General features: G+C 43.1%; 1 pseudogene; it reads left to right on the top strand.

The window, feature by feature from the left end:
* The first annotated feature begins 16,244 nt into the window (after positions 1 to 16,244).
* On the top strand, positions 16,245 to 17,359 carry LOC109557060 (heterogeneous nuclear ribonucleoprotein A1-like; annotated as a pseudogene).
* The last annotated feature ends 6,482 nt before the right edge of the window (positions 17,360 to 23,841 follow it).

The raw sequence follows: 23,841 nt of genomic DNA, 5'->3' as shown, positions 1-23,841 counted from the left end.
AAGCACAAATGCATTAGGACTTCATCTCTGAGAGGAAATCAGAGGGGAGAAGCAAACACTATATAGTTAAGACTGTCTTTGACATTTGCTGGTAGAAGCTGGGAACAAAGAATTACAGCCATTTAAAAGCTGCTTGCAGGAGAATGAAGGGACAGGCCTGGCATGAAGGAATTTGCCTATTATGTTGGTGCAAGGCTAGGTATGACAGCAGTTATTTCTCACAACAAGACTCTGGAACATTCCATTGTTTTGCCTGTGCCAACATCCATTCTACCAAATACTTCGGGACAGTGACATGTGAAGTTGTCTTGAGATACGACTTTGTACTGAAATTCTTATTTTTGAAAATCTGTTTGAAATAACTAAATAGACTCCAAAACTAAAGAAATATTTCACAAAAGTTTAGTAAAAGAGAAGATACCTCTTTCCCCCAGGGAACTCATCCTTGGAGGGAAAAAGGTTGTGTGTTGCGGGGGAAGCACATTTATTTAAGGTGTCAAATTTTAGTTTATGGTTAAGAAAAGTCAAAGATGATAAGATGATTTGAGCAATGTAGACAGTGGTAATTGTTTAGGTTGTGGACACTTGGTTGTATTATAAATTGTTTAATAGTTATAATTTTGTTATTGTTGCTTTATATGACAATCATTTATTCAAAAGCATATTAAGTATTTATTTATGTGCTTGCTGGGCATTGTGTTAGGCCCTGGGGATTCAATCCATAGTGAGCAAGGCAGACATGGTCATTGTCTCAGTTCAGTTCAGTTCAGTTCATTTGCTCAGTCGTGTCTGACTCTTTGCAATCCCATGAACCACAGCATGCAAGGCCTCCTTGTCCATCACCAACTCCCGGAGTTTACCCAAACCTATGTCCATTGAGTCGGTGATACCATCCAGCCAACTCATCCTCTGTCGTCCCCTTCTTCTCCTACCCTCAATCTTTCCCAGCTAAGTGAGTTAGCCCTTCCCATCAGGGGGCCAAAGTATTGGAGTTTCAGCTTCAACATCAGTCCTACCAAGGAACACCCAGGACTGATCTCCTTTAGGATGGACTGGTTGGATCTCCTTGCAGTCCAAGGGACTCTCAAGAGTCTTCTCCAGCACCACAGTTCAAAAGCATCAATTCTTCAGCACTCAGCTTTCTTTACAGTCCAACTCTTACATCCATACATGACCACAGGAAAAACCATAGCCTTGACAAGACGGACCTTTGTTGACAAAGTAATGTCTCTGCTTTTGAATATGCTATCTAGGTTGGTCATAACTTTCCTTCCAAGGAGTAAGCGTCTTTTAATTTCATGGCTGCAGTCACCATCTGCAGTGATTTGGGAGCCCCCAAAAATAAAGTCAGCCACTGTTTCCACTGTTTCCCCATCTATTTCCCATGAAGTGATGGGACCGGATGCCCTGATCTTAGTTTTCTGAATGTTGAGCTTTAAGACAACTTTTTTACTCTCCTCTTTCACTTTCATCAAGAGACTCTTTAGTTGTTCTTCACTTTCTGCCTTAAGGGTAGTGTCATTTGAATATCTGAGGTTATTGATATTTCTCCTGGCAATCTTTATTCCAGCTTGTGCTTCTGCCAGCCCAGCGTTTCTCATGATGTACTCTGCATATAAATTAAATAAGCAGGGTGACAATAGACAGCCTTGACGTACTCCTTTTCCTATTTAGAACCAGTCTGTTGTTCCATTGTCTACATGGAGTTTAAATTTTAGAGAAAATTACCATTAAACAAATAAATAATTACAACAGTGATAAATAGTTCTATTAAAAATGTACATGATTTTCTCTTCTTTCATTTCCTTCTTTTCCCTTTAAAAATATATATTATATATATATATATATATATATTGCCTGTCTACCTTTCTTTCTTCCTTAAAAAGCCATTCAGTTCAGTTCAGTTCAGTCGCTCTGTCATGTCCGACTCTGCGACCCCATGAATCGCAGCATGCCAGGCCTCCCTGTCCATCACCAACTCCCGGAGATCACTCAAACTCATGTCCATCGAGTTGGTGATGCCATCCAGCCATCTCATCCTCTGTCATCCTATTAGATAGGCTCAAACAAGGTAGTCAGTCAGAGTGGAGAAAGCAGCCTGAGCCGGGGATTGTAGGCTGCACTAGACAGGGATAGCACACAGCTGGGTTAAAAAATCATTTACACACAGGAAGATCAAGCAGATAAGTAAATGGTTTGAGGGTAAGTGAGGATGCATGCTCATGCTCAAGAATGTGCAACTCTTTATGACCCCAGAGACTGTAGTCTGCCAGGCACCTCTGTCCATAGGATTTCCCAGGCAAGAATACTGGAGCAAGCTGCCATCTCCCTCTCCAGGGATCTACCTGACCCAAGGATCGAATCCATGTCTCCTGCATTGGCAGGTGGGTTCTTTACATTGAGCCACCCGGGAAGCCTAAGTGAGGGTTACTCAGAGGGTGCTTCTGAATCAGTTTTCTCACAAAGATGGCAGCAATATGGAAAGAAGAAAACCTAAAATGAACCTGTGGTGGTAAATTAGAGTTGTAGGTATCACTACAAACTCTTGGTTTTCAACATACACAGACAAAGGAATAGAGAGGGGTGTGTGTGTGCGACTGTGTGTGACTCTGTGTGTATGTACACATGTTTCCTAATTCTGTCAATTGAGAGGAATTGGGAGCAGTGATACCCTAGTAGCAATGAGCACATGTAGTGCCCAGATCTTGGTTTCCAAACACTTCTCTCCACTAAAAGGAACCAGGGCTCCTTGGAGAATGGCTGATTCCAGGATTGAGCAGAGAAATGAAAAGATGAGCCTAAACTCTCTTTGGACACAAAGGAAGAAAGTGCTCAAAGAATGACAAAAAATGTTAAAAGGGCATAAAAGGGGGCTTGAAGGAGCTTCCACTGGCCAAATCTGAGATAATTCAACACCAAAATAAATGCCAATAGTAATGGATCATAATCTATTGAACAAAATAAGGAACCTATGTGTCCACATTGATATAAATGAATGAATGAAAAGGATAGATAAATGGAGAGAAGAGAAAGCTCCCCTCATAGTAGAAAGCCAATTAATAAATGTAAAATGAATGATAGTAGTAGAAAACCATCATCTGGCAATCATTAATCAGGCAAGAAACATCAAAGGATGCTAAAACTAGTTGGTAGAAGTAGGTTAAGTAACAGAAGTTTTCATGGTCTCAAAGTATCTTTCCAAGAATAAGATTAGTAACCATGGAAGGCAGCATAATACTCCCTGAAAGATGCTCAGATACTATCCTGGAAGCTGTGGATTCGTTTCCTTACCTGGTGAAAGGGACTTTGCAGGTGTGATGAAGGTGATGATCTTAATCTGGGGAGTTCATCCAGGTGGGCCCAGTGGAATCACAAGGGTCTTTATAAATGAAAGAGAGAGGCAGGGGAGTCAGAGAGGGAGATGTGATGACAGAGCAGAGGTCCGAGTTGGAGAAAGGCTTGAAGATGCTATGCTGCTGGCTTTGATGATGGGAAGAAGGACCACAAGCCAAGGCATGCAGGTGGCCTATATAATTTGGAAAAAGCAAGGAAACAGATCCTCCCTTAAAGCCTCCAGAATTAACACAGCCCTGTGACACTGATTTTAAGTCAGTGATACTGGTCAGCCTTCTGAAGTCCAGAACTATAACATAATACATGTATATTGTTCTAACTCATGAAGTTTGTGGTAATTTGTTACAGAAGCAATAGAAAACTGACATAGTCACAAAGGGAAATAAAGAAACTTCATAACAGAGGAATCAGACAGATACTATCTGAATGAACGTGATTAAAATTAACACTGTCATAAACAAATAGTGTACCATCTGTGTTTCGTCAGATATGAGACAGTGAAAAAACAGCATGTGCTCTATTTTGGCTCAAAATGCATAAGCTGGGTTTTATCATGAGACAGCATCAGACAACCCAAACTGAGGGACGTTCTACAAAATGAATGTAGATTTCACTTTTTTAAAATGCTGTATGGTCAAGCCACTCCAGATGGCTGTTCTCTTGCTCTCTGTACTTTCCCTGCTCGACTAGTCCCTGTTTCACCTACACTCTACTCACACGAACATGCTTGCCCCTTGCCCCTGAAGCCAGAACAGCTCCACCTGCTTGTTTACTAAAGGGAAACCTCTGCCCCTTGTGATGGTTGTTAACTTGAGGGGCTATGAAGCAGGTGCCCCAGCTGCTGGCTTCCCTGGAAACTGATGGGTCGACTTGATGTCAGTTCCCCGTATAAATAGTAGCCCCCTTTTCTCCCAGGGGGAGAAGGCAATGGCACCCCACTCCAGTACTCCTGCCTGGAGAGTCCCATGGACGGAGGAGCCTGGAAGGCTGCGGTCCATGTGGTGGCTGAGGGTCGGACACAACTGAGCGACTTTACTTTCACTTTTCATTTTCATGCATTGGAGAAGGAAATGGCAACCCACTCCATTATTCTTGCCTGGAGAATCCCAGGGACAGGGGAGCCTGGTGGGCTGCCATCTATGGGGTCATGCAGAGTCGGACACGACTGAGGTGACTTTAGCAGTAGCAGTTTTCTCCCAGGTAGCACAGATTGCTGTTACATCCTGACTGTTTTCTGCCATACACGATGGGGTTTCACCCCAGGACCTTGCTTCAGGCATGTTAGGTCCCCCATCTATTAAACCACAGATGTCTCTGTCACTGTCTCTGGGCTCTATCTTTGGTCTTGAAGCTGGGCAGCTACAAGGCTTGCAGGCCTGTGGGTGCAACCTGGCAATTGGTAAGCCAGTCAAGAGGCCAAGGAAACTCCCGTGGGGGCTGAGAAGTCAGGAAATAAGGACAAGAAACAGAAAGTTGTGCAGGTAACCCCGAGGTGATTGTCCACTAGCCTGTGGGGCCTGTGGCAGTTGAACACCATGAGAGATGTTTTCCTCTTCCGTTATATTAATGATACTCTATAAACCTTCATCTCTTTCAATTTAAACCATGCTCATGGCTCATCTGACGGCATGGGGGTGGCTGGTGAGTACAGACAAAATGAAAGGACTTGGATTATCTACAAAATACAAGGATACCCAAGACCCACCACTCCTAAACAGTTACAGACTCAGGCTTTAGGGATGTTAACTCAGGGACAGGCTTGCAAATTGGACATGGCCAGTTACTTGGTGGCTCAGACCGTAAAGAATCTGCCTGAAATGTAGGAAACTATGGTTTGATCCCTGGCTCGGGAAGATCCCTTGGAAAAGAAAATGGCAACCCACTTTAGTATTCTTGCCTGAAGAATCACATGAGCAGAGGAGCTTGTTGGGCTACAGTCCATGGAGTCACAAAGAGTCAGACACGACTGAGCGACTAAGCATACACAGTTACCTGGAAGGGTTTGTTTGGGGCCTGTGGTAACTATGGTAACAGCGAAATAATAGAGTGCCCTTGGACTTCTGTCCTCAGCTCTGGAAGGATACAGTGTGATGGAACAGCCACAATATGCACCCTACTGTGCCTTACAACAGGCGGAAGATGTCACAACAGGCGTACCCGCGTCATCAAACCACCAGGAGAACCAATGTTCAGGGTCTAGAACAGCTGTGCATGACACACAGGGCACCCACCGGTATTCATAGTGACCCGGGATCCCACTTTGCCAGCCATGAAGGCCATTCCCATCAGGAATGGGCTGATAAAAAGTCATATACTGGTGTTTCCACCTGCCTCACCACCCTGCTGCTCCCAGACTAATGGGAAGGATGAGGGGGCTACTTCAACAACAGTTGAGACCTCCAACACATGGACACACCCAGGAGCAATTGTCCCAGTGCCTGCACCACGTTAACCCAGAGGCAACCAGCCCACACCATCCAACTTCAACTGCTGCCCGCTGAAGGACTACTGCCAACTATGGGTCAGGGCAACAAGTCACTTTTACCCTGGCTGCAGGGTCTACACTGAGGGGAACACCATAGAAAGGCCCTGGGGCTGGCAGGTAAGCCCCTGTTGGTTTGCGTTTGCTTCTTCATGGGGAATAGGATTAGAAAGAGACTTAACACGTTTCACCTGTCTTCTACCTGGCCCGTCTGAGACTCCAAAAGTAACTAATCTGGGCCCTACTGGAGACAGGTGCCGCTGTACTAAACCTGCGGTCTGTGGTTTGCCACCTCTCCTGGATTCGGCCCCGGCTGTGGGCACTGAGGGTGGACAGGCGGGATGGTGCTGCTGGCCAGGACAAAGCCCACGGGCAGGGGTGGTATGACCTAGAACGCTGTTACTGCTTGAAGTCTGCCTAATGGTCATGATCTTGCCTATACTGTGCCTGTTAAATGTCTCCATTTCATCCGTAGCCTGATCAGAGGGATGACTAGGATTTGAGGATTCAGGAATAACAGTTTGCACAGTCAGCAAGGCGCCCTTGTTATCCTCCTCTGGACTTTCATGAAAAAAATTGACCCAATAAGCACCTGGCTCCAAAGTTTGCCCATATTTTTACTCTCTAGCTGTCGATCTCTGTATTGCATTTGTGGTGTCTGGGTTGCAGTGCACCTCTACATACTTGACCCCAGGGATAGCATGGAAAAGGGGCAGACCAAGACGGCAAGGGTATGTAGGGGTGGAATGCATGGTCAGGTCACTCAGGATGACTGTTCTCTTGCTCTCTGCTCATTTCCTGCTCTGCCAGTTCCTGCTTCACTCACATGGCTATTCTAGCCTCTTAATTACAGGGCTTAATCAGTAACTGGTTACATGCTTGCCCCCTGCGCTAGCTGCTGGTTTCTCCTCATAACAGATGAACCAACCTGACATCAATTCACCTATAAATCGTAGTCCCCTTCTCCCCCAAGAAGCAGAGATTGCTGCCATGCCCTGCCTGCTGTCTGCTGACCATGGTGGGATGTTGCTCCAGGCCCCTTTGCTTTGGACATGTAAGATCCCTTATCCAAAAAGGCACTGATGTCTCTGTCACTGTTTCTGGGCTCTTTCTTTGGTCTTGAGTCTGGGCAACTATAAGGTTTGTAGGCCAGGGACTGCACCCCAACAGATGCCAAGGTTATAAAAGTCAAAAAGTGAGGAATGTTCCAGATTGAAAGATACTAAGAGACCATGAGAGGAGTAACAGCACCCGCCTTTGGATTAAATCCATTTAATCCAAATGGTTGCAGAGGAACAACTGAGACAACTGGGAAAATTTGAACGGGGTCTCTGGGAGACCTGGGAGAAGGATATAGAAGACTCTGTGCTTCCCTTGTAACTTTGCTGAGTGTGGCTGTTTCACCACACTTGAATTATGGTAATTCAAGTCTCATGGATGGAAGAATCTCAGGTTGGTGGGAGATGGAGATGGGTATAAAACATGTGGCTCTGGACAAGATGGCATACTTGTAGGATAGAAGGAGGGTTAGTGTAAGGGTTTCACCAGTGCAGTGAAATGGAAACTCACTTCTACGTTCCTGAATGGAAATCAGCCACCAACAGTCTTCGCCTGAGCACCTTAGCTTAAACCAAGGTCCAACTTGTCACGTTGGTCTGTCCAGACTTGTCACGTTGTCCAGACTTGTCACGTTGGTCTGTCTGCTAAATTCACCTCTGGGGTAGCCCCTGAAGGTGTTTTGGAAAGCAGTTGTGAGAGACAGATGGAGCCTCATTTGCTGCTGCTGCTGCTAAGTCGCTTCAGTCATGTCCGACTCTGTGCGACCCCAGAGATGGCAGCCCACCAGGCTCCCCCGTCCCTGGGATTCTCCAGGCAAGAACACTGGAGTGGGCTGCCATTTCCTTCTCCAATGCATGAAAGTGAAAAGTGAAAGTGAAGTCTCTCAGTCGTGTCAGACTCTTCGTGACCCCATGGACTGCAGCCTCATTGCTGCTGCTGCTGAGTCGCTTCAGTCGTGTCCGACTCTGTGCGACCCCATAGAGGGCAGCCCACCAGGCTCCCCTGTCCCTGGGATTCTCCAGGCAAGAACACTGGAGTGGGCTACCATTTCCTTCTCCAATGCATGAAAGTGAAGAGTGAAAGTTAAGTCGCTCAGTCGTGTCCGACTCTTAGCGACCCCATGGACTGCAGCCTACCAGACTCCTGCGTCCATGGGATTTTCCAGGCAAGGGTACTGGAGTGGGGTGCCATTGCCTTCTCCGCAGCCTCATTAGGAAACCTTGAAAACATGAGTGTGATGACTAGATTTGGCCAGCAGATGGCAGCAGGCAATTTCGGGGAAAGAATGCAAGACAACCCCAACTGGGAGGTCCAACTGCTGCTTCAGTGTCAGCCAGCTGAGGGCAAAGGCCTGCTGGCTCATTGAGTTGTTGGCTGTCTCTGAATTAAAGGGCTCCTGCCAGACAAAACCTCAGGCAGTCCAACCTCACTCTGGAAATAATGGGAGAAAGAGGAGGAAAATCTAAAGAAAGTCTTCATTGTGTTCTTAAAGAAAGAAGGCTTTATTTCATTCTAACAATGCAAAAAAGGAAAAAGAGAAGCCATAATTTAACAGACCCTGAATCAGACTCCTCGAGGGTCCCAACCCTTAAAAGGAAAGAGTTGGACTCACAAGTCATGGGGCCTAAAGTGACGTCAAATATTTAGATAATAATAAAAATGAGGCTTTGATTTTTATCTGTAAACCAGGGATGGGGATTTGAGAATTGTATGAATATCTGTGGTGTTTAGAGCAGGGACTGGTACATAGTAAGTATTCAATAGAAATTAACTGCAATTATTATTTACTGAACACTTACTATGGGCCAGGCATTGGACTGTTTTATGTTATATCCTGATTTCTTATACTATACTTGTACTATATATTTTATGTCAACTGTTTAAAGCTTAGGAAACTTGTCATTTAAATTTAAACATTTACTGACTGCCTCCTAGAGCCACTGTGGATTCAGCAGAGATAAGGACAGACACAGTACCTGTCCTTCAAGAACCAACTCTAGGGACTTCCCTGGTGGTCCAATGGTTAAGAATCCACCTTGAAATCCAAGGGATCAGGGTTCAATCCCTGGTAGGGGAACTAAGATCCCACATGCCGAGGAGCAACTAAGCTGGAGCGCCACAACTACTGATCAGGAGTCCATGTGCCGCAACAGAAGATCCCACATGATGCAACTGAGATCCAATGCAGCCACATAAATAAGTAAAAAACAAAACAAAACAACAGATTAAAAAAAAAAAAGAGTCAACTCTACAGGTGGGTGCATATAGCTAGTTAGGAAAAGAGTGAAAATTTAAAACCAAGACTGATTCAAAAACCTGCTTCTACTACCTTCCATAATAAAGAGACCTAACTTTTACAGATGTCTATTTTGTAACAGACGCTTTACATGTTCAATTTTCATATTGACCCTACGAGGTAGCAATTGTCATCACTGTTTTACAAATGAGGAAATATTGAATGAATTGCTCAGTGGCCGTAGTGATATGGAGTAGTCAAGCTTTATGTACTTGAAGCTCATCTAGATGATTCCAAGGATCAGAAGAGATCTATACCAGCATCACCTCATTCTGTCCAAATGTGAATTCCAACACTGACAGGTCATGAAATCAGAAAGTTATCTCAGGGGTAAGGATCCTCAGATCTTCAGATTCAGGGGTTTTTTGTTTGCTTGTTTTGCTTTTGGTTTTTCTTTTGCATGTTGGTGAAATGGCTTTGGGCTCCCCTGGTGTCTCAGACAGTAAAGAATCCACCTCCGATGCAGAAGATCTTAGCACGATTCAGAATTGAAAGATCCAAAACTGACACTTTGCTCTTTCACAAGCTGCATGATTTTAAAGCAAGTCATTTAGACTTTCTGATACTCCATTTCCTCATGGAAGATAATATGTATTACATTGGAAAACTAAAGATTCAATAAGATGGTTTATGTAAAACTGCTTTGTACAGCCTAAAGGGAAATTGAAGAATTACGTCAATCCTTGTCCAAAATTTTTCCTGTGAAATCTAGTTCAAAACTTGCTATTCAACATCCTTTGTCCTGGATTCAAACTATCTTCCTAGTCTTAACCCTTATGTTTTTAAGTAGACATAGAAATTCTAGTTTAAACTGGCTTAAGAGATAAAGGGAATTCATTGATGTCGTAATTAACTGGCTAATGGATTACTCACAGATTGTTTCAGCTTCAGGAGTAAATTGATCAGAAACAAGGTTTTATCTTTCTACCTTTTAGGATGCCTTTCAGCTGTGCTGGCTCCATTCTTAGTCAAGCTCTGCCCTCATGGTCACGAGCTGGTTGCAGCAGCTTCTGCCTCTACATCCTCTTAATTTCAAATCCAGTGGAAAGAGAATTTACAGTTAAATTCTGGATAAAACTCTGTCACTTTCAACACAGGTCTTGCCTCTGATTCTCACTGGTCCAAATTGAGTTACATGCCCATCATTGAATCAGTCACTCTGGGGCTAGATTATGCTAAATGAACCCAGTTGGGACCCGCATTACAAGTTGAAGGTTGTCAATCTCTTACTACCAATGAGATAACTACAGGGAGGGGTTATTCTCAAAATACAATATGTCATATTATTTCCAGTAGAAAAAGGATGAATAATTGTGGCTGAGTGGCAAAAACAGAACTCTCACGTCTGCCTGAGTCAGATTGAACTCTTATATGGTGTCTGAAGCACTTCCTGTAATTTCTGGCTGATAGGCCTATGGTCATGTTGTTCTCTTCATCTGGAACATTCCTCCAAACTCTATCTACCAATTTCTCCTTGGTTTTCACAATTCTTAGCTTCTTTTTTTATTTTTTCTATTGATTTTTTTCTTTTTTAGTCTCTGTTTCATTTATTTCTGCTCTGATTTTTATGATTTATTTCCTTCTACTAACTTTGGGTTTTGCTTGTTCTTTCTCTGGTTCCTTTAGGTATAAAGTTAGGTTGATGAGATTTTTCTTATTTCTTCTTATGAGGTAAGCTTGCATTGCTATAAGCTTTGCTCTTAGAACTGCTTTTGCTGTATCCTGAGAGGTGTGGGGGTGCCAGGCCACTGTTGGGAGGGGCCGGGTCCCTGATGCTAATAGATTAAAGAGAGTATTCCAAAATGGCTCTTTCAAGTACCAGTGTTACTGTGATTAAATAAGCTCCCCAGAAGTTCTGCCACCAGCATGTCCATCCCCAGGGCGTGTCCCAGTTGCCCCCGGTCTCTCTAGGAGGCTCCCCAAGATTAGCAAGTAGGTCTGAATAAGCCTCCTTTCAAACTATTGCCTCTGCTCTGAGACTTACAGCATGTGAGCTTTTGAATGAGTCCTTCAAGAGTGAAATCTCTGTTTCTTTTAGCTTTCTAGATCTTCTGACTATAAATCCCATTGGTTGTTGAAGTCAGGCGTTCTCATCTGTTCCCTTGGGGGCCCCTTGGCCAGGGACCCTGATGTGGAGTTCAGTTTCTTTGCTCCTTGGAGAGGACCTCTGTGATTGTGATATTCCTCCCATATGAGGGTCACTGACTCGGGGGTGTGAGTCCTGACTATGCCACATCTCTGCCCCTCCTACCTGTTTCGTTATTTTATTGTTGTTGTTTTCTGTATGTCTTTAGTCATGGAAAATCTTTTATGCTAGTACTTCAGATGGTTCTCAAAGAATTTGTAGTCTTGGTGTGTCCATGGGAGGAAATGAGTTCTGGTTCTTCCTACTTGCCATCCTGACCACCTTCCCCAGCGAGGAATACTTAAAGAAGCAACTACTTACAACAGCATCTACATAACCAGACATACTATCATTATAACAAGACTCCAAGGAATGGCAAGGTACCCCAGGGCTAGTGACAGCAAGGAACCGTTACTACTCCTGGATAGGATTGGGGAAGAGAATGAAACAGTTTCCCAAACCCAAACAGAGCTGATGGAGGGAGTTACCCAGCAAGAGCTGTAATCTTTGAACCTAGCCACTGAGCCAGGGGAATCCGTACCCTGACCTCTCTCCCCTTTCATTCCCTTTCCACTACTTTCCTATTGGCTGAACCCAACAGGAAGCCAGAGCACAGAAAACCTGTTGACGTAGTCCATCCATACAGGTCAGCCTCCCAGGACACAAGCAGGTGGAGAGAGGCACAAGAGCAGGCAGAAAGTATTGACAGATCTGAAAGGTCTTTTAGTCCCATGATTATTTATTTTTTTTGCAGCAGGAATGTTTATTCTTTACATATTAGACTTAAGAAGGAGCCTAATGGAAAGTGATGAAGATTATGAGATTGGGGGAGTGTGGAGAGACAGCTGGTCAAGTGTCCCTCACTCTCTATGGCAAACTCTGGGGCACTGCCACAGAAGCCCCCCTGCTAGTAGAACATAGTTTGAACGTCACTGATAGTTTAAGCTGTTCATTTTTACAGATGAGGAAACTGAAATTCCAAAAGCTAAGTAACTTGCTAAAAGTCATCCGGTGAGTTAATGGGAGAGCTGAGTTCACTAGAGCTCCGGCCTGTTGGTCGCGAGTTCAGTGCTCAAGCACTATTTGGGCACAGGGGGGTGAGTAGGGAATTCCCAGAAAAGGAAGGCTATCGGGGTGGGGAAGCAGGCAGCATAATTCAAGTTCACAGTTAGACAGCTCTAGCTTCCAATCCTGACTGTGAAACTTTGAAGCCAACTTATTATTAAATCTCTCATCCTTATTTTCCTCATTGGTAAACTGGAAATAAAAATGCCTAGTGTTTATAGCTGTTGAGAGGATAAACCAGATAATATTTAATCCTTAGTATAGTATCTGGCACTGAAACCTCATCAATAACAGCTGGTTGTCATTAATAGTAACTCCGTTTAAGGGTTTCTAAAATTATGCAGATAGCTCATTGACATACTCTGAGAAATGTCCAAGCTCAGAATGTGACCAACCAGGGAAAAGGCTCATGATGGACATTTGTAGATGTTCACCTTCCTAGCATTCTTCTCTCTTGGGAGGAATGCTTGGGATGACTGATCCAACTCCAGCACCAGGATGGTGTGACCCAGGCCTACGCCAATCAGTGAAAAGTCCATCCTCCAAACCGTAAAGCATCAATCCAAGGATTGGTACCTTACCCAACTTGTCAGTTTAGGGTAAACCCTAGGATTTTGGCAAGAGTTACTGGGAAAGAAGTGCTCTTCTCAACTAGAACTGTTAGCAGAAAGGAATGATATCAGCATGGGGATGCTGGAGACACATACGAAGCCATCTCAGAGTTGGATCAAAGGCAAGAGCTTAGAGAATCCTGAGGACATCACCTGGGCTCCTAGGTCAGGGGCTAGCAAACTTTTTCTAGAAAGAGCCATGTAATACTTTAGGTTTAGCTGGCTGTAAGGTCTCTCTTGTGAGTACTCAGTACCGCTGTTGCAGCTTGAAAGAACCATGAACAATATGTAAAAGAACAATCACGGCTGTGCCAGTAAAACTTTATTTACAAAAACAGGCAATGAGTTATAGTTCGCCAGCTCCTACCCAAACCATACCTAAAGCCAGATAACCTTAGGACTTCTCAGTTAGGTTTGCCATTGAATTCCCTTTTTGGCTTAGTCTGAGTAGATTTCTCTCACTACAGTAGGAAAAGTCCTATATCTGATATAAATTTCCATTCGATAAAATATGATCTTTATCTAGTAGGTCACAGATGCCCTAATGGTAGAGAAACTGGTCATTTCTGTCATGAAATAGAAACTTTTAGGAGAAAAAAAAAATCCCTTTGTAAGTCCATTCTGCAGGGTCATGTGCTATTGCCACAGAAGTTGGATTTTAGCTGGTGTTTATCTCCTCCTTGTCACAAAGGAGAAACAAGTACTCCTAGGAATCTTTACCTTAGAGCAAAGGGTCCACAAGAGACCAGAGTCCTCACTTGACTGAAAGACAAAATGATCCCAGAGGCTGACACTCACAAATGCTCAAGAGCCCTGTAGAAGAGCTCTTATTCAGTGCATGTAAAAATGAGAGCTGGGGTTTGTTTTGTGGAGGGAAGAACTGGATCTTTAGAAAAGTCAGGCCCAAATGTTCCTGTTGAGGGAATTTATCTCCCTTCTTTGGAAATGACCTTAAGGAAGATTTTGTGTTTCTTGGGTCAGAGCAGCTTGTTCTATCTTTTCTGACTTCTTACTGTTACTCAGACTTTCCTGGAGTTAAGCTGACTTATTTGAAAGCTGAACCCTGCAGTCCTGATCTCAAAATATTAAGTGGAGCTCCTTCTGGCAAGTATCAGATATTGTAAGTAAGTGTCTCCTTGAGGACTTTCAGTCTTCACTGAGTAACTCAATGTGTTAGGAGCAGCAAAGAACTTAACAGTCAACTATGTCTTTTCCTAAAAATTGAATGAGTATCACCAAAGTGGGATATATTAAAACATTAAGCTGTACAGAGCAAACTTGAAATTATATAGCTGTCAGAGGAATGAGATTAGTATAGTCACTCTGAGCTTCCATAACAAAGCATCGAGACTGCATGGCCAAACAACATATGTTTATTTCTCACGGTTCTGGAGGCTGAGAAGTTCAAGACCACCAGATCTGGTGTCTGTTGAGAGCTGGCTTTCTGTCTCACAGACAGCCATCTTCTTGTTGTATCTTTACATGGTGTTGTATCTTTACATGGTAAGAGCTCTTTCAGGGCTTTCTTAGAAGGGCACTAATCCCGTTTAAAGCTGAAACTCCAGTACTTTGGCCACCTCATGCGAAGAGTTGACTCATTGGAAAAGACTCTGATGCTGGGAGGGATTGGGGGCAGGAGGAGAAGGGGACGACAGAGGATGAGGTGGCTGGATGGCATCACTGATGCGATGGACCTGAGTCTGAGTGAACTCCGGGAGTTGGTGATGGACAGGGAGGCCTGGCATGCCACGATTCACAGTGTCACAATGGGTCAGACACGACTGAGCGACTGAACTGAACTGAACTGAATCCCATTCACCAGGGCTCTACCCTCATGACCTACAGCCTTCATCTCCTAATACCTTTACATTGTGGGTCAGGATTTCAACGTATGAATTTGGGGTAGGGAAACACAAACATTCAGTCCATCACAGAGATGAGTGTGGGTTTGAGAATTTTGGAGAGGAAGAGTGAGGACATACTGGGTAGAAAGAGTAGAGAGAATCACTGGGACAAAGACGTGGTGCTGTAATGAACACTCCATTTACTTTAACAAGTTTTCATGAAGCACCTCCCTTGTGCCAGACACTCAACTCAGCTTTGTGAATACAATAGTAATAATAGGCACAGGGGTCTCTGTTCTTATGGCACTTACACTCTAGTGGACTGTGCAGGAAACACCTGCGTAAGGAGACAGAATTTTATTCCCATGAGTTGTTAGAGACGAAGTGGGAAGGAAAGAACTGGCCAGATGAGCTGGAGAAAGATGGAAATGGAGTGACTGTTTCAAGAGAGGACTTGATGAAAATGCGTGGTATTTTAATCTATAATATGCAGAGAGGATTGAGGTGGGGAAATGGTGGCCAAGTGTGGGAGGGTGGTGGGAAGACTGAACTTTGGCCTTGTGCTTCTTCCTGTGTCTCTTTTTATGTTACCTTGACAACCTGGATCCTCTTTCATTTCAAACTACGAGTAGGGACTGTTTCACTTGTTCAGAATCTTGCAAAATGAGGACCAGTGATTCTTGAGCTGAGTTGAACTGGCACTGCTGAGCTAATGATAAGATATTATGGAGAAGCAACTCTGTCTTCTTAGTCTCTGCCCCCAAGAGGGATTCCTCTGGAGTCTGTGTAGCAGCTTCAACAAACATGAAAATTACTGTATAAGACTGTGCATCATTTCAAGAACTTTCTCAAGAAAATGCTGTAATTTTTTAAATGTCTGTTCTGAGTGTACAAGAAAAAGTACCTTCAGATGTACAGTTCTAATTCAGATTCTTCTTTAAAACAAGTTTTCTCATAGAAAATTGAACTTCATTGAGAAAGAATGTTAAAGAAATAACTATTTGTGGTGGTAAGTCCAAGAGAATAGAGTTTTCCAAACCGTACAGGCAGAGCATAAAAAACAAAGACCTTTGGATAGAGAAGGTGAGGGCTTCCTTTCAGATGGACTATGCTATTCCCTCCTGAGTTCTGCGCAAGTGTCATGTGATGGTATAAACTCTGGGTGGATGACACAGGTGGGAGAGAACACTTCTGTACCATGGAGGTGACAATTCTAAGTTAGAGAAATAGAAAAGGGCCCTTTGGAAAACTTAAAGTAAATGATGTCATTGTCACTTAGCAAAATGTTTGCCTCATATTAAGAAATTTAAGTGAGCCTCTGAGGAATTTTGTTTTACAGATTAAAAATAAATCAGGCTTTCTGCCTGTGGACGCCGCCGAGAAAGCATCGTTGAAGTTCCCCCATCCCACCTCCATTGCCGTCATGTCTGAGTCAGAGTCTCCCAAAGAGCCTGAACAGCTGCGGAAGCTCTTCATTGGAGGATTGAGCTTTGAAACAACCGATGAGAGTCTGAGGAGCCGTTTTGAGCAAGGGGGAACGCTCACAGACTGTGTGGTAAGGAGGGATCCAAACGCCAAGCGCTCCAGAGGCTTTGGGTTTGTCACATACGCCACGGTGGAGGAGGTGAAAGGAAGGCCACACAGGTGGACGAAAGAGTTGTGGAACCCAAGTGGGCCGTCTCAAGAGAAGATTCTCAAAGACCTGGTGCCCACTTACCTGTGAAAAAGGTTTTTGTTGGTGGCATTAAAGAAGACACTGAAGAACATCACCTGAGAGATTATTTTGAACAGTATGGGAGAATTGAAGTGATTGAAATCATGACTGACCAAGGCAGTGGCAAAGAGAGGCTTTGCTTTCATACTCTTTGATGACCATGACTCCATAGATAAGATTGTCATTCAGAAATACCACACTGGGAATGGCCTCAACTGTGAAGTGAGAAAAGCCCTGTCTAAGCAAGAGATGGCTAGTGCTTCATCCAGCCAGAGAGGTCGAAGTGGTTCTGAAGACTTTGGTGGCGGTCGTGGAGGTGGTTTGGGTGGGAGTGACAACTTTGGTCGTGGAGGAAACTTCAGTGGTCGAGGTGGCTTTGGTGGCAGCCGTGGTGGTGGCGGATATGGTGGCAGTGGGGATGGATATAATGGATTTGGTAATGACGGAAGCAATTTTGGAGGTGGCGGAAGCTACAATGATTTTGGCAATTACAATTAATCTTCAAATTTTGGACCCATGAAAGGAGGAAACGTTGGAGGCAGAAGTTCTGGCCCCTATGGTGGTGGAGGCCAATACTTCGCCAAACCATGAAATGAAGGTGGCTATGGTGGCTCCAGCAGCAGCAGGAGCTATGGCAGTGGCAGGAGGTTTTAATTACTGCCAGGAAACAAAGCTTAGCAGGAGAGGAGAGCCAGAGAAGTGACATGGAAGCTACAGGTTACCACAGATTTGTGAACTCAGCCGAGCACAGTGGTGGCAGGGCCTAGCTGCTACAAAGAAGACATGTTTTAGACAATACTCATGTATATGGGCAAAAAACTCGAGGACTATACTTGTGACTTAATTGTATAACAGTTAATTTATAACAATTGTATAAACTTAATTGTATTTTAGTTTCTGTTCTGTGGAAAGTATAAACCATTCCAACAAAAGGTTTTAATGTAGATTTTTTTTTTTTTTTTGCACCCATGCTGTTGATTTCTAAATGTAATAGTCTGATCATGATGCAGAATAAATGTCTTTTTTTTTTTTTTTTTAATGTGCTGTGTAAAGTTAGTTTACTCTGAAGCCATTTTGGTAAACTACCCCAACAGTGTGAAGTAAGAATTCCTTCAGGGTGATGCCAGGTTCCATTTGAAATTTATTTACAACCTGCTTTGGTGGAGAAGCTGTTGTCTTCAGAACCTTGGTGTTGTTGAACTGACAGTTACTGTGTTGTAACCTGAAGTTCACCATTAAGACAGTCACCCATGCAAAGTCATGGGTTGGTTTTTTTTTTTTTTGGTTATTAATGATTGTTGTCACATCCTATGCAATATATCTAAATTGAATTATGGTACCAGATAAAGTTATAGGAATGAAGCTTGTATATCATCCATTATGATGTGTAATCAATAGAAAATTTAATACCTTCTTGAAAAAAAGAAAACAAATCAGGTCTGGGTGACTTACACAAGATCCCTGAACTCAAAGTCAGAAATGAATGTTGTTTTGTTATATAGGGGTTACTGCTGCTGATGCAAAGTTGCTTCAGTCGTATCCAACTCTGTGTGACCCCATAGACGGCAGCCCACCAGGCTGTCCCATCCCTGGGATTCTCCAGGCAAGAACACTGGAGTGGGTTGCCATTTCCTCCTCCAATGCATGAAAGTGAAAAGTGAAAGTGAAGTTGCTCAGTCGTGTCCGACTCTTCGAGACCCCATGGACTGCAGCCTACCAGGCTCCTCCGTCCATGGGATTTTCCAGGCAAGAGTACTGGAGTGGGGTGCCATCGCCTTCTCTGATTTAGGGGTTAACAGGTACACAAAACACCCCGTAAATGGGTCCTAACCTCGGAGTCTTGGGCAGGAAGACCTGAGTTCTGAAAACAGCTGTCATAAAGCAGCTGTCCAGTCCAGTCCATAGGAAGGATTTTAGCCAAGATGGTTGTTTAAAGTTTTTTCAGCTGTGGGTGATTTTACATGGAATATGCCTTTTCTCTTTGCCTGAGTTCTTATCACTCCTTATTAATTGTATCTGACCTTGGTATTACCTGCCTAGCCTGGCCCCTAATGCCATTTAAATTTCTAACACTGGGCAGAGAGAAGGGGCCGTGAGGGACAACTTGCAATTATTTGTGGAATAGGCAGAGGAGAAGTAACTAATGAAGGATAGAAGAGAACTAAGAAAAAGTGGTGTGTTGAAAGCAAAAGGTATTCTAAGACAGAAGTGAAATCAGTACAGAAAATTCAAACATTAATAGAATGAGAACAAAGGATTAATAATTAGATTACTGTTTGAAGTGGGGCAAAACTAGATTATGATTGGATTAAGCAATGTAAAGAATTGAACTAGGACTAGAGGCCAGTGTAGTTTTGACTAAAAAATAATTATTCAGACTTAGAATCCAGCCTTCTCATTGATACACAGCAGTCATTACCAGACTTACGTTTCTAGAAAACAAAATTTCATTGCATCTTGGCTACATTGTCATACTGACTCTGTGACTGATGGAAGGACCTTAACTAAGTCATTGGGGGAAATGAAAGAGATGCCAAGAATTAAACAGGTTAATTTCTTGGCACAAGGAAGCACCTAAGGTCGTTTAGAAGCCACTAATGCATTTTACATGATTGCTTAATTTCAGGAAATCCTGACTCATTGCCCCTATAGAGTAAGACGCAAAGGCTGATCTCAATTTACAATCCTGTAAACCAGTTTTGAGTAGAACAGAAATTATTCTTGGCAGAAATATGTCTGTTTAGTGCCTATTTTGAGAATGTCTTGGTATGCGTGTGTTTTATTTTCTTTGAGAAAAAACAGACTTTATTTGGGATGTTCTGGGAATGATTAAGACTAAATGGGCAAGGGAATACCTCCTGGCTTAACATTTGAATGGGAAATGGGGATACCATCAACAAATCTATGCAGTCAGACAAATGAATCCTTGATAAATGGCCCAGATGAAGCTTGAATAAGAAAATGAGAAGTTAGAACCAGTTTGCTAAACCAGGGTGCCAGTGCTGGGTAATGTGAGAACCAGAATGCTACTAACAGTGTCACTGAAAGTTCAACCTCTTTCTGATTTAATCCTCATCATAATGTAGAGTATTCACAGTGGCTATTATTAACCGTTTCACCGATGAGAATAACATGAAAAAAAAAATTAGATAACTGAGCCAAACTCACACAGTAGGTTAGTGAGGCAGGGCTAGATTCCAAGTAAGATCAGCGCCACTCTAGATCTCCTATTTCCTCTTCTGCCTTCCTCAGCAACTGCTCCAAACCTTCTTTACAAGTCTGTTGCTCACTGCTTTGTCTGCTCTCTACAGTCCTGATGAATGACCCTGCCCCGGCATCACTGGAAGCAGAGGTCCCTGACTGCCATCCTGTGCTCCTACCGTGTGAGCCCTGGCCATGTATGCCATCCCATTGCTTGTCCTCCAGGCTCTCCCTTCTGCTCAAAGGCATGTCTCTCTGCACATTGCCTCTCTTCATTTCACGTCTTCCCTGAAATTTCCCCCCCTGTTTATAACACACTCAAGTTTCTCTCAGTCTAAAAAAAACCTTATCCTTCAACTCTCAAATCCAATCTAGCTTCTTCCTCTCTCATTCAAATTTCTCCCAACAGTTGTCTCTATGTCCCACCTCCCAATTTCTCTTCAGCCCACTTCTCCCTTCGCTACCCTGAAATTTAGTTTCAGGCAGTGTTATGGGCTTAATGGAGTCCTTCCAATTATGATGAGATATGATGAAATCCTAGCCCTCAGTGCCTCAGAATGCAATGAGGACACAGAAGAGGCCAAGTTCTCTAATGTGCCCCCGTTCAGTTCAGTTCAGTCACTCAGTCATGTCCGACTCTCTGCGACCCCATGAATCGCAGCACGCCAGGCCTCCCTGTCCATCACCAACTCTCGGAGTTCACTCAAACTCACGTCCATCGAGTCGGTGATGCCATCCAGCCATCTCATCCTCTGTCATCCCCTTCTCCTCCTGCCCCCAATCCCTCCCAGCATCAGGGTCTTTTCCAATGAGTCAACTCTTCGCATGAGGTGGCCAAAGTACTGGAGTTTCAGCTTCAGCATCAGTCTTTCCAAAGAACACCCAGGACTGATCTCCTTTAGAATGGACTGGTGTGCCCCAGTGATCATGAAAAATCATGTGAGGCAAAATACTCAAGAGAGGGCAGAGGGGCTTTCTTCATAGAGAGCTGGCATCAGGGAACGTGAGTCTGAAGCAAATGTATCATTTATTCCAAGAGACATCACCTGAAGGGGAAACAAAAGTCAGACACTGATGGGAAAAAATGACAGGAGTAAGAGAATCCCCAGTTGTTGATTTTCCCCCTCTTGGCTTCTCACTGAAAAGCCAAGTGATTCTAGTAAGTTATACATAATGGAAACCTGAAGATGCCCCTTGCTTTGCTCTACACTGATACTCAGCTATTGAAAAGAATTCAGAAACAATACCTTCTCATTCTCAAATGTACCCACTTAAAAAAATGGAGGTATTAGATGATGTTTCTCCTAGTTTACAAATAACTCTGTAAAGTTAGGATAAAATTCCTGGCCACACTGAGGACAGATTATACCCATCCCTGTCCTAACAGGCCAGTAACTCTGTGGAGAAAGATTACACTGATTTGACAGGAAGTATTTCTTCCAGAGCAGGCTAATTTACTACTCCCTAACTTTCCCCCTTCTGTTTGCACATCAGTTACAAAACATATTTTTCCCACAATTGTTTTGCCTTTCAGAAACTTCTGTAGCAACTGACATCACTGTTTACACTCAAAAGACGATTTTCTTCTTTCTGACATCTGTTAAGTCTTTTCCTGTAAACAGTGTTAAATGATTCATTTAATCAGCTTTGATGGTATATCCTGTATACAGTCAAACATAAACACAATCTCAAGTGTTACTGCTAATGAGGAGAACACCACCACTTTGACGAAGGCCCTTTGGCTAGGTGGCTATGAAGAGGAGCCTGTCAAAATTCTGTTAAAACTGAAACACTGTCAGTCTGACAATCTCTGAACATAGGTTGTACGTGCTTAATCGCTTCAGTTGTGTCCAGACTGTAGCCTTTCAGGCTTTTCTCGCCATGGGATTTTCCTGCTAGAATACTGGAATAGGTTGCCATGCCCTCCTCCAGGGGATCTTCTTGACCCAGGGATTGAACCCGAGTTTCCTGCATTGCAGGAGGATTCTAAGCCTGTGTAGTCTAGACTTATGTTGACCCTTTCCTTGCAAATCTTTCTAAGTGAAAGTTAATCATTAATGCACAGAGAATTGCAAGAGGTATATTAGACTTCTCTAGGAAAACAGAATCAATGGAATCTTTTCCCTTCTCTATTTGTTTATACACAGATATACAAATATTTAAACCATTAAGTTTTGGGATGATTGGTAATGCAGCAGTGGAAACTAGACCAAAAGAGGTTGGCTGGGATCTGGGTTGGGCTTCGGGATAAGATCGAGCTGATTCTGAGTGGATAGGCAAGGCGTACAGCTGGATAAAGATTTCACTCTATTTGGGGAGAAACGGAAGAGTCCTGTATTGTCAGGCTACGATGAAGAGATATGAGTTTAAAGTAGATGAATTAGTCATTGTTCATAGGACTAGATTAGGCAGGAAACATTGAGATCACATCAGAGTCTGGGCTATAGGTCCAGATGTTCAAGCCAGGAAGGAAGAAATGGGGAAACACTTCAGGCCAGGAGAATAGATTTCAGAATTTGGAACGGCAGCTAAAACAGTCTTATTGAGTCATATAGGTATTTATGATGTGGGAGACCAGGTGAAACAGGAGCCACGGACATGGGTCAAAAGCTTGAATATAGGTGAAACCAGGCACAAGAACTCTGGTACTAGTTACAGTGGGGGTGGTGACAGAAAGACCGCTATGGATATGGAGTCACATAGTTTCAAGCCTGGAGCTCCATGTTCTTTCCTTGGAGCTAGAATTGCTTTAATGCTCAATTTAGAGGGGCAAGGTAGAATGCCCGGGTATGGTGTGGACTAACAGGACCCCCTATGAGTCTGTATAACTAGTGAATAGTCTAAGGATCCTTGAGTATAGATACAAATAAACATTGAAATCTCATAAAACTTAACATTTTAGCTTACAGTTGTCTTTGTTGTTCTCAAAGCAAGTTGATGAGTGATTTTAAAGTGTAAATTATACACTAGATGCTCCTAAAGAGGCTATAAGTGCAGTAGGTAAAGCACTAAAGTGTTTACATAGACATATTTTCTGAGTGTGCCCATGAGAGTTGATCTTATCGGATTTTGTCACTCCCCTGATTGAGGTGTTTTTCCTTTTCTGGTTTTATTCCAAAAGCAACTCAGAGTGCAGCTAAAGTCGTAAGACAGCACAGACCCTCCCTGCCTACCTTCCCAACCTCACTTCCTACTATCCTCCTCTCTGGACCACGAGTTTCCAGACGTACTGACTTCTTGCAGGTGTGTGGAAGTGCCTGACTTCCTCCAAAGTCTGGGTCTTGGCACGTACTCTTTCCTCTAACTGAAAGGCATTTCAAAGTATTCTTTTCTTAAATAGCTTCCATTTATATTTCAGGCCTTGGTTTAAATCTCACATCCTCCAGAGGTCTCTGAACTACTCGCTTGTCTCCTTTGTAATTCTGAGTAACTTTTTTCTTCATTGTTTGTACCATAATTGCAATGATATATTTGTACCTTTATTTGTTTAATGGTTGCCTCTCACACTAGAATGTGACCTCTAGTAGATATGGGAACAGTTACGTTTTTTCAGGACTCCAATTGGGGAAGAGAAAAATAAGCTAAAATCCAGTAAAGTGAGAGAAGGCACAAGAGGCAGGAAAAATTGAGAGAGAGATCTAAGGAATTAAAAGAATTTTGGTCTTTAATTCACTTTTAGTGGAGGGCATAGTGCTTATTAACACTTAATGTCCCCAGATGATAAGGGTATAAAATGAGTACCCTTAATGAGAGATGAAGACTATAGATGTGCAGTACTTAGAACTCTTGTACATTGCTGATGTACAATGTACATTTTACATTTTACAATGTAAAATGGTGTAGCCACTTTAGAAAAGTTTGGCAGTTCCTTAAAAAGTTAAACATTGACAGTATATTACCCCACTCCCAGGTTATGTATCTAAGAAAAATGAAAACATCTCCACACAAACAGTGATACATCAGTGTATAGAGCTGTTATTCATAATTGCCACAAACTGGAAACAACCCAGGTCTACCAAATAATAGATAAAACATGGTATATTCATATAAAGAACTATTATGCAGCCACAAAAAGAACTGGACTGATACA

This window comes from Bos indicus, chromosome 3, assembly GCF_029378745.1.
Source record: "Bos indicus isolate NIAB-ARS_2022 breed Sahiwal x Tharparkar chromosome 3, NIAB-ARS_B.indTharparkar_mat_pri_1.0, whole genome shotgun sequence".
NCBI classification, from domain to species: domain Eukaryota; kingdom Metazoa; phylum Chordata; class Mammalia; order Artiodactyla; family Bovidae; genus Bos; species Bos indicus.
This window is presented reverse-complemented; position numbering and strand designations above follow the sequence as displayed.